Raw genomic sequence first — 9752 nt, 5'->3', positions numbered from 1 at the left:
CCTCCCTGCTAATCCCGTGCAAAGGTAGACCCGTTACCTCCCCGCCTATCAGCTTTGGAAATATGGGAAAACATTACAATATAGAAAAGTTGCAATGAAAATGTGGAATGGAGTTTGAGAATCATGTTCTGGGGCTTAAATGGCAGCCCCAAGAGTAGAATGATAGTTCCTGGGACCAGAAAAACTGCTCTGGGGCTGGAATGGCAGCTGTCACAGTGGAATGACATTCTCAAGAGTCATCATTCCAGTGCCAGAGCAGTTTAGACTAGGAGAGGGACTAACAGTTGATACTGTTTTGGGTTAAGCACAAAAACAGCTGCCTCTGAACCTCATTTCCCAACTCCCCCCCCCCAAAAGAACAGCATGCTTTTGCGCATGTGCAACAGACCGAAATGGGGGGGGGGAATGGATCAGTTCTGAGCCAGCACTAGAACAAACTAGTAGTCAATCATTCTGGAACCCCCCGAAACCAAAACTAAAATGGAAAACTTTCTTGATGCACACCCCCACTTTCAAGTAGCCTGTCCCCTGCCCATTTAGACCAAAGGTCAGCACTAGCTCTTTGTATTGGACATAGAAACACATAGGTGACCAGTTCCATAGATATCTCAGTGGGATCATGAGATCATAGCAGTCAGAATTCTGGCTGCAGCATTATGAGCCAAATGAAATTTCTGAACCATCTTCAATGGTACCCCCATGTACAATATGCTACAGTAATCTAGTCCAGATTTTACCAAAGAATGTTGAACTGTGGCCAGATTAGCCTGTTTTAGAAATTGAAGCTATTGACAAACATGTCTAAACTTATCTAAACTCTTGGAGACATCTCATGAAACAGGGCAAGGCACCCCAAGTATAATTTGGTAAGAATTTGAGAGGAACAAAGGAGCTCACTGGTCCGGGTAGGTGGGGTGCTACAGAAACAGGAGGTAAACCAACCAAACAGAGAACCACTAAACACAGCACAGGTTGTTTGGCTGCCAACATTTCCCCCAACTAAGTCCTAACACAGAGGCTGTGGAAGACAAACCTCAGACCTTACTGGACTATAGCAGAGAGTCAGATGCCGAATCTCCCCCCCAAAAGTTACAAAGGTAGCTATAGCTAGACCAGCCAGGCCTGGGCACTGGGTTCAGATGAAGCCAGAAACCAATGAACACCACACAGTTATGAAAAATGTTTTGCTTTATTAAAATTGTGCATAAAAAGGGAAATGTGCAATAAGAATAACAATAAAGCTAGCTAATGCCTACTCTATGCTTAACCAGCAAAGACTTTGCCAATCTAATCTATGCTGCTAACTTGCAGATATCACACCATGTTATTAGTCAGCGTTCAGATTCAAAGTCCAAGACATCCAATCAAGTTATAATCCCAGGGTATAAAGACCCCACCTGGGGTATAGCCCCACCTTCAGTTCCTGGCTGGCCAGCCAAGCCATACCCACTCTTTAAATGGCCATTTCCCCACCACGCCAACTGGCAGGGAAATGGCCATTTAAACTGTGGGTGGGGCTTGGCTGGCCAGCCAGGAACTTCTGGCCGGCAAGCCAAGCCCCGCTGTTTAAATGTCGGGGATCTTCCCGACAAGCAGCTGATCCGCAGGTTTAAACACCCCTTTCCCTGCCGTTTTGCAGCAGCAGGGAAAGGGGCATTGCTCTTTAAAACAAAACAAACGAACCAGTAGACCAGTTCGTAGAATTTCGTGGAAATGAGCTTCCATGAACCACTGGTTCGCGAACCACAAACCGGGCTGGTTCATGGGTTTTTTTGGTTCATATTCCGGTTCGTGCCCATCTCTAGTCAGAATCACTTTACACCACCGCCCCAGCACATATCCTCTTCCCATAAGAACCACCGCTAGATAAATAAGCTCAATCAGCTAGGTTCCTTCAGTCTTGCCTCCGCCTAACCTCAGAGACTTCTTCTTCATGACAAGCACCCGTGCCTGAAAATTGCAGAGTCATTCTCTTGCTGGCAGGCCTACCCATCTAGACGCTTGCCTTAAATCTTGTGGCAGATGATACCAGTTTCTCTACACAATCCTGTCAAGAATAGGCTGGAAACCTAACTTGGATTGTCTTTCCTTTGAATCAGGTAGGTTCATTAACTTCCTCCCAAAGAACCTGTTCCAGTTTTACTGTTTTTTTGTCTTCACGTGGACCTCTTGACATATGACTCCTGCAATCTCTCCTGGCCTTCTTTCATTAATAGAAATATTTCCTGGAAGGGCACTTCTTCTACTAGAAGACCTCTTATTTTCTTTTTCCTGCACATGAATTACCATTTGATTATTGATGATGATTTCACGAATTTAATTGCTCACATTGCTTGCCCAACTCTGTTCTGTGTTCCTATCATTCCAACAGCCTAAAATGTATCCTGTCGGAAAGATGCTTTACGAGCCACTCTGGGAGAGTCATCGCCACTACCAATGGTTGCGCAATATTTGTTTCTTTTGTTGCTATCGTTGTCCCACACACTCCAGAATGAAAACGTAAGACTGCAAGATATGGCTTAATAGCAACCTTGTTCTTTTGCTGGCTGCCAACATTTGATCGACCATATCCTGATTTCAAACTCAGCCAGCACTACAGCCTGCCTTGTTTATCACCTGCACAGACAGCTATGCTGAGATATGCCGAGACTCATATGCCTCACACTACATGCTGCAATCGCATATATTCTACTCCAGCCTTCTTAAGAATTGGAATTGCAATCTGGAAAAGAATCACTACAGTTTGATGTCTCACCAAGTAGAGGAGGAGGAGGAGAAGGGTTGATCCCAATCCTATCAGGAGTCAGCCTGTTCTAGACAAGAACACGATCTCCAACAGGTGTGTAATTTAGCCATGGTGATCCATGATCTTGTCACATCCGGGTTTAGATTATAGTCATGCACTTTCCTGACCCGGATAGCCCAGGTGAGCCTGATCTTGTCACATCTCAGAAGCTAAGCAGGGTCAGCTTTGGTTTGTAATTGGATGGGAGACCTCCAACGAAGACCAGGGTTGCCAAGGCAGGCAATGGCAACCACCTCTGTTAGTCTCTTGCCCTGGAAACCCCACCAGGGGTCGCCATAAGTCAGCTGTGACTTGAAGGCACTCTCCACCAATGCATTTTACACAAGGGTTGGATTTCAAATGATTCTAAAATGCTAATGAGTACACAAGGCAGTAGTCGGGGCATCTCGTGATCTGGTCCACTTCCCATCCCCGGATCAACAGGAAAGGCATTAAGGTGGGGTCACCAGCTCACCTTCTGACAAGAAGCCATTTGTTGTTATGGCCTCCATGCAGGCTCAAAGCTATCCAGATTCTGGAATTCTAAAATGGCCACCACTGCAGCTGAAAAGAGCGGGAAAAGAAAAGGAGATGAATGCAGAAAGCTTTTACGCTATGGTTAGCCTCATTGTATGGGGGAGCATAAAAGGAGGGGGGAAAGGAGCCACTCATGGCTGAGGCAGAGAAAAGAAGAATAAGAGGTTTCCCTGAGGAAGGTCAGATAGGAAGGAGAGGGAGGTAATGGCCATGACTAAAAAGAGCGGGAAAATGCTTAGGAGAACTCCCTGCAGCTAGATGCACCACCAGAAGGCAGGTATTTAAGAGAAGAATTGAAAGGTAGAATGTAGGGGAAAGTATACAGTAGTATGGGGCAGAAGCCTAAGAAGCAGCTCTCTCTGTCGAGGCAGGAACAAAACTGAAGGAAAGGGTGACTCCCGCTAGAAAAACAGGAAGTTCAAATTAGTTTCTGCCTCCCTGAATACAGGGTTGGAATCACCCATCTTCAAGATGTCCTCTGTCTCAGAGGGAGAAATCATATTTTGCCAGTTATACAACTACAGTGGCAGTAGGGTTGCTAACTGCAACTTGAGAAATTTCTGGAGATTTAGGGGTGGAGCCTGGGGAGGGTAAGGTTTCAGGAAGGGAGGGATCACAGCAGGGATACCATAGATTCCAGACTCTGTGCTACCACAGATAAACACAAGTATAGCCTCTGCAATCAGCTTAATTATAACAAGGCATCCGGTCTAATTCCAACTCTCAAGTTGACCAAAAAATGAGGAGCTGGCCAAAAACAGTGGCTTCCCTCTAAACTAATCTGAAAGGCATTCCCTCCTGACACCAAGTTGCTTCTCAGTCCCGCAGGTGACTGGCTACTTCCACATTATTCCGATCACAGAGTGGGCAGTGTCCTATCTGGAGTTCTTCTGGAGTTACAACTGATCTCCAGAATCCAGGGTAGGGATCCTAGGTCCCCCGGTGGGAGTGGGGGATCCCCCACTTCCACACTTCACTTCCACACTATTCACCAGTCTGGTGGGGGGGGAGATGGGAAACACGCTTCCCAGGCATGTTCCCAGTGACATCATGCCTGGGAGTGACATCACTGTGCCAGCAGCAAGCCAATTAGGGCCCCAAATGGGCTTAAATTTGGGCCAATTTGGGGGCCAAATTGGCCCACTCCAGAACACAAGAGTGCTCCCAGCCCCTTCGCACTTCTGGGAAATGATGTCATCGCATGGCCCCAGGAGATCTCCTGCACTTTGTATGTGCACAAAAACAGTAAGAAAGGTAAGTGCCTGGTCCCCCCTCCCACTGGGAGGGTAAGGGGACCTGACAACCCTCCCCTTGGAGAAGATGGCTGCTTTGGAGGGCAGATTCTATGATATCACATCCAATTAAACTCCTTCTCCTTCACAAATTCTTCCCACCTCAGGTTCCCAAATCTCCAGGAATTTTCGAACTCAGATTTGGCAAGCCAAGCAAATAGGAAACCTTGCACTCTAGGAAGCAGAGCTGGCTTAAATATCTGTTCCATGCTTCTCCTCTATTGGCTGGGCTGTATACAGTCTTGGGCAAGACTTGCCCTGCCATGTACTCCATCCCTAAAAAGGGGCTGAGCCAAAATTGTTCCCGCTTCTATTAGGGCTGAAATGTGCTTACCATTAAGGCTCAAAACAGTTTGGGCTAAGGATTTAAAAACACATTTCAATGATTGAATGATAAGCATTTGATTACTGTTATCTGGATCATTTTCATTCTCATTTCTGATCATGTAATGGGTCAGCAATTGCCTTGGTCCACTCTACTTGGGGATGTTAGCTGACTACAGACAGGGCTGAATGCATTCCTTTTAGTTTTTTTCTGGATCTCCTAGCAGCATTCTGTAATCAGTACCATCAACCCATGTATTTTGCAACATCTGTTTGGGATGAGATTTAGCTAGATGTTGTTCTATCATAGCACCAATCATTCCTGAAGGACACGTCCCAGAAAGTGGTTCTGGTAGCCTCTTGGCCTTTGGTTTTTGAGGTTCTACAAGATTTCAGATTGTCTCCCTTCCTATTTAACATCTGGATGAAAGCACTAGACAAAGTGTTCTATAATTTTGGTGTTCAGTGTCAAGAATATGTTGATGACACATAACTCTGTCTCTCCTTTCCATCAGAGGTTGTGGAAACCCTCGATTAACATCTGGAGGAGCTGAAGCACTTGATGTTGGCAAACAAAATGAAACCTTATTTATTTATTTATTTAAAATATTTATTTGCCGCTTGATTAATGTATACTCAAAGGGGTTTCCAGGAGTACAGGTAATACCATAAATATTCAAACTAACACCTGCAATAATCACAACTGCAGACCAATTTCCAAAGTTCTTTTCCTGTCCTGGAGATCACCAGAGATGAAACTTCCCACACTTCTTTGGGAGTGGTGCTGCCAAGGAAAACATACAAGCTGAGACTTCCCTATCAGGTCTTCCTTCGTTTTAAGAGTGTGAGCCACCACTGTTGTGACAAACAGATCAGCAGCCAATTGGATATGCTTTCGGCTGTTGGTAAACCCAATAGGAGATTAAATTTGCAGTCCATTTAGGACAGTGTTGTGCCTCCTCCTGATGGGTTAGGTTCACAGTCAGGAAGTGTTCTTGGACTCTGCCCTGCTTCTTGAGAAGCAGGTTGCTGTGGTTTCCAGGAATGCATTTTATCAGTTTAAACCAGTTTCTTGATTGCTGCCATTCTATGAAAAAGCTGTTCTAGAGGTCACAGTCACACATGGCTTGACAACATTGGTGTTGGATGTTTTAGCGTGCTCTATCTGAGGCTATCTTTGAAGACCATTTGGAAACTTCAGTGGGCTCAAAAAATGGTAGCAAGAGTTCTAAATTAAACCCACCACAGCAATAGAATTTCTTCATGCTGCCAATTAAACCTGTTACTGATTTCTATCTGAGCCCAGTTTCAAAGCACTGAAGGTCACTTTTAAAGCATTAAATTACCAGGAAACTTCCTTTAACATTTTGGAAGCTGGATAACCCTGCCTGCCTGCCTGTCTGTCTGTCTGCCTGCCTGCCTGTTTTTCTGTCTGTTTGTACACTACCTTTATTCCCAGAGGGAACCCAAAGCAGCTTACAGCATTCTCGTTCGTTTTATCCTCACAAATTACCTGGAAACTTCCTTTAACATTTCGGAAGCTGTTTGTTTGTTTGTTTGTTTGTTTGTTTGTTTGTTTGTTTGTTTGTTTGTTTGTTTGTTTGTTTGTTTGTTTGTTTGTTTGTTTGTTTGTTTGTTTGTTTGTTTGTTTGTTTGTTTGTGAACCTAACCCATCAGGAGGAGGCACAACGCTATCCTAAATGGACTGAAAATTTAATCACCTATTGGGTTTACCAACTGCCAAAAGAATATCCAATTGGCTGCTCATCTGTTTGTCACAACACGCACGTACACTACCTTTATTCCCAGAGGGAACCTAAAGCAGCTTACAGCATTCTCCTCTATTTTGTCTTCACAACAACCCTATGAGGTAGGTTCAGCAGAGTGCGTGTGACTGGCCCAAGGTCACCCAGCTAACTTCCATAGCAGAGCGGAGAATTGAAACTGGGTTTCCCAGATCCTACTCTGACATTCTAACTACTACACCATGCTTTCTCTCTGTGACATCACCTTTTGACAATAGGAAAAATACTGTACTGTAATGGGATTGATAGTTTTTAAAGGGTTTTTAATGTTTTGATTTTGTTTTGGTCATTTAAATCTGTTCTGTGGTAGGACTAATGTTGACAACTTGCTGATTTTGAGGGTTTTTTTTTTACTGCTGCCATTTTAGATTTTGCACCGGCTACTGCTTTATGACTAGTTCTTATGATTATTTCTTGATGCTGCTGTTTGTTGATTTTTAGCATTTCAGTTTTTTTCATCAACCCCCCCCCCCATGCCCCAGTACCTTCTCAATCTCTTGGGCCAGCCCTGGATGGGTCACAATTAGACATGGGCATGAACAGAAAAAAAATGAACATGGTGTTCATTCTTTGTTGCCATCCACAAAGAACAAACAATGGACATTGACAAACATGAACTGTTCATGAACATGTTCGTTGTTCATGGGGTGCAGCAGGCTCTCCTCCAGCCATCAAGATCCCTACCACACCACTCCCTACCACACCACTCCCAGAAACCTTAGCTGAGCAGGCAGCAGGAAAGGTACCAGTAATAAATAGTAGCTTGGCCTAGAGCCTGGCAGCAGCCCTGGAACTTGAAGAGGTAGATCCCTATGCCACCACACACAAAGAAAATTCAAGCTCCAATGCACTCTCCATGTCTCTCTCTCAAAATGCCAACAGCAGCTGTCTCTCCCTCTCCACTGTCTGCAAAACCAGAGCTGAGAGCCCCCCTCCCCCCTGCTCTTTGCTTCCTTGTAACAAATTTGGAGCTCCACACTTGAAAGGAAGACCTGCCTATCAAGCTAAATTGGGCTTAGATTGGGGTTTCCAGGGCAACAGCAGGAGTTCAGACAGAGTTCAGGCAGGTCCTGCCTCCGGTTGCCAAGGGAATTGATTGCAGGTGCCAGATTGTCTGGCTTGACGAACAGCAACTACAAGTCTTGCAATGACCACCTATTCGCTTAGAATGGGGCCTCACAAACAGCTTGTTTGTGAACAGCTGATTGGGCTGTTCATGGCTTTTTAAAGTTCCTATTGCTGTTCGTGCCCATCTCTAGTCACAATACAAAGTAAATTTGGACTTGTAGATCACCATATCAAAAAGGCTGGGAACCACTGTTCTAAAAATAAAATTATATAGAATTGCTAAGGGCTCAAAAGTAGCTCCCGAAACAATAAGTGGTGTTATAGACAATAGAAGGAAAAGAAGTACTCATGTTGTTCTCCAAAATCTTGCATAAGAATCTGTGAAAGTGTTGGATGCAATGCTGTTCTTGTTCTTCAGCAAGAAGCTGCGCATGGGCTTGCAAAACTTTTCGCACCAATGGAAAACTGCCGTTGACTCTCATTTCCCCTTTTTTTCATGCAAAGCTGAAGGACAAAAACCCAGGCATTCCTAGAACCCTTGTGAAAGGGCATTTGGGTAGTTGATTATTCAAAAGAATGTTGGACCACATAGACCTTGGATCTAATCTGGCAGAGCTGTTTGCAATATTATTTTCTTAGCGCCAATCTTTCTAGGTTTCCGTAATAGTTAAGAAAGTGGACACAGATGATAACGGTTAAGATAAAATAAAGAGAATTTTTGGACTCTCCCATTGCAGTGTTATTGTTTATCCTATCATCAAACGGTCAAATTGTCATAGAACTCAGTTATGTAACGCTACAGTATTATGTGGAAAAAACATTTTTCAACCAGATATTATTCCATCCTTTGAACAGTTTGGAACCTCTATTGTGTAATTTTTAAAAGCTTTCAATTTATCAGTCTCTCCACTTTTCCAATTAGAAAAAAAGCTTGACATTCAAATATGATGGTGCCTGGAGATGAGGACTTGAGAAAGTTCTCAGAAGAAGATTGAAATGGATATGCAGCATCAAGTGAGGGAAAGGTGGACTTTCAGTTCCCTGACCTTAAACTGCTTGAGATTTTAGAGATCAAAAGTAGGGTATTGATTTGTCAAAACAGAATGGAATCCAGACAAGATCATTAATTGCTGGAAAAAATGCATTCATCATGGCAAGTTCATATTATCAGTCCCTCCATCAGCTGTTGTAGGGTCAACATTGCAGTAATCAGCAGGGATGTTACCAAACATGGATAAATAGGTCATAGGGCTGTAACACCAGGCAGGAATTGTAGCAGGCTATCATTATAGTCTTTTCGGTAGTGATTATATATGGTATTAAATCTTATTAAGATGCACTCATTACCTGCAACTGTACATTGGTCACTTCACTGGAAAGGTTTAGCATAATGCCAAAATCGTTTTCTGAAAGGGGACTATTTTACTGAGGCCGTTTCCACACACATTGGATAATGCACTTTCAATGCACTTTAGCAATCCTTTGGAAGTGGATTTTTTGTTTTACACATGAAAACCCAGTTCCAAATGATGGCTGCTTCCACCCACATTAGATAATGCACTTTCAATGCTCTTTAGTGATCATTTGGAACTGGATTTTCATGTGTGAAACCAAAGATCCACTTCCAAAGGATCGTTAAAGTGCATTGAAAATGCATTATCCAACGTGTGTGGAAATGGCCGATCACTAAAGAGCATTGAAAGTTCATTGTCCAATGTGTGTGGAAGCAGCCTGAGTGTATTATAGTCCCATTTTCCACGGGATATTAATGAGAAGTGATTGATTTCTTCCACGAGGATTATAACTCACAGAAAAAAAAATACTGATGGCAAAGATCAGAGATACAGATGGGACGGGAGAAGATGCCACTTGTGCTTTATGTGCCGGTATCATTTGAATGCACTCAGCAAGAGGTAAACACATGAATCTGACTTTTATTAA

The sequence above is a fragment of the Eublepharis macularius genome, chromosome 17 (assembly GCF_028583425.1).
Source record: "Eublepharis macularius isolate TG4126 chromosome 17, MPM_Emac_v1.0, whole genome shotgun sequence".
NCBI classification, from domain to species: Eukaryota; Metazoa; Chordata; class Lepidosauria; order Squamata; family Eublepharidae; genus Eublepharis; species Eublepharis macularius.
This window is presented reverse-complemented; position numbering follows the sequence as displayed.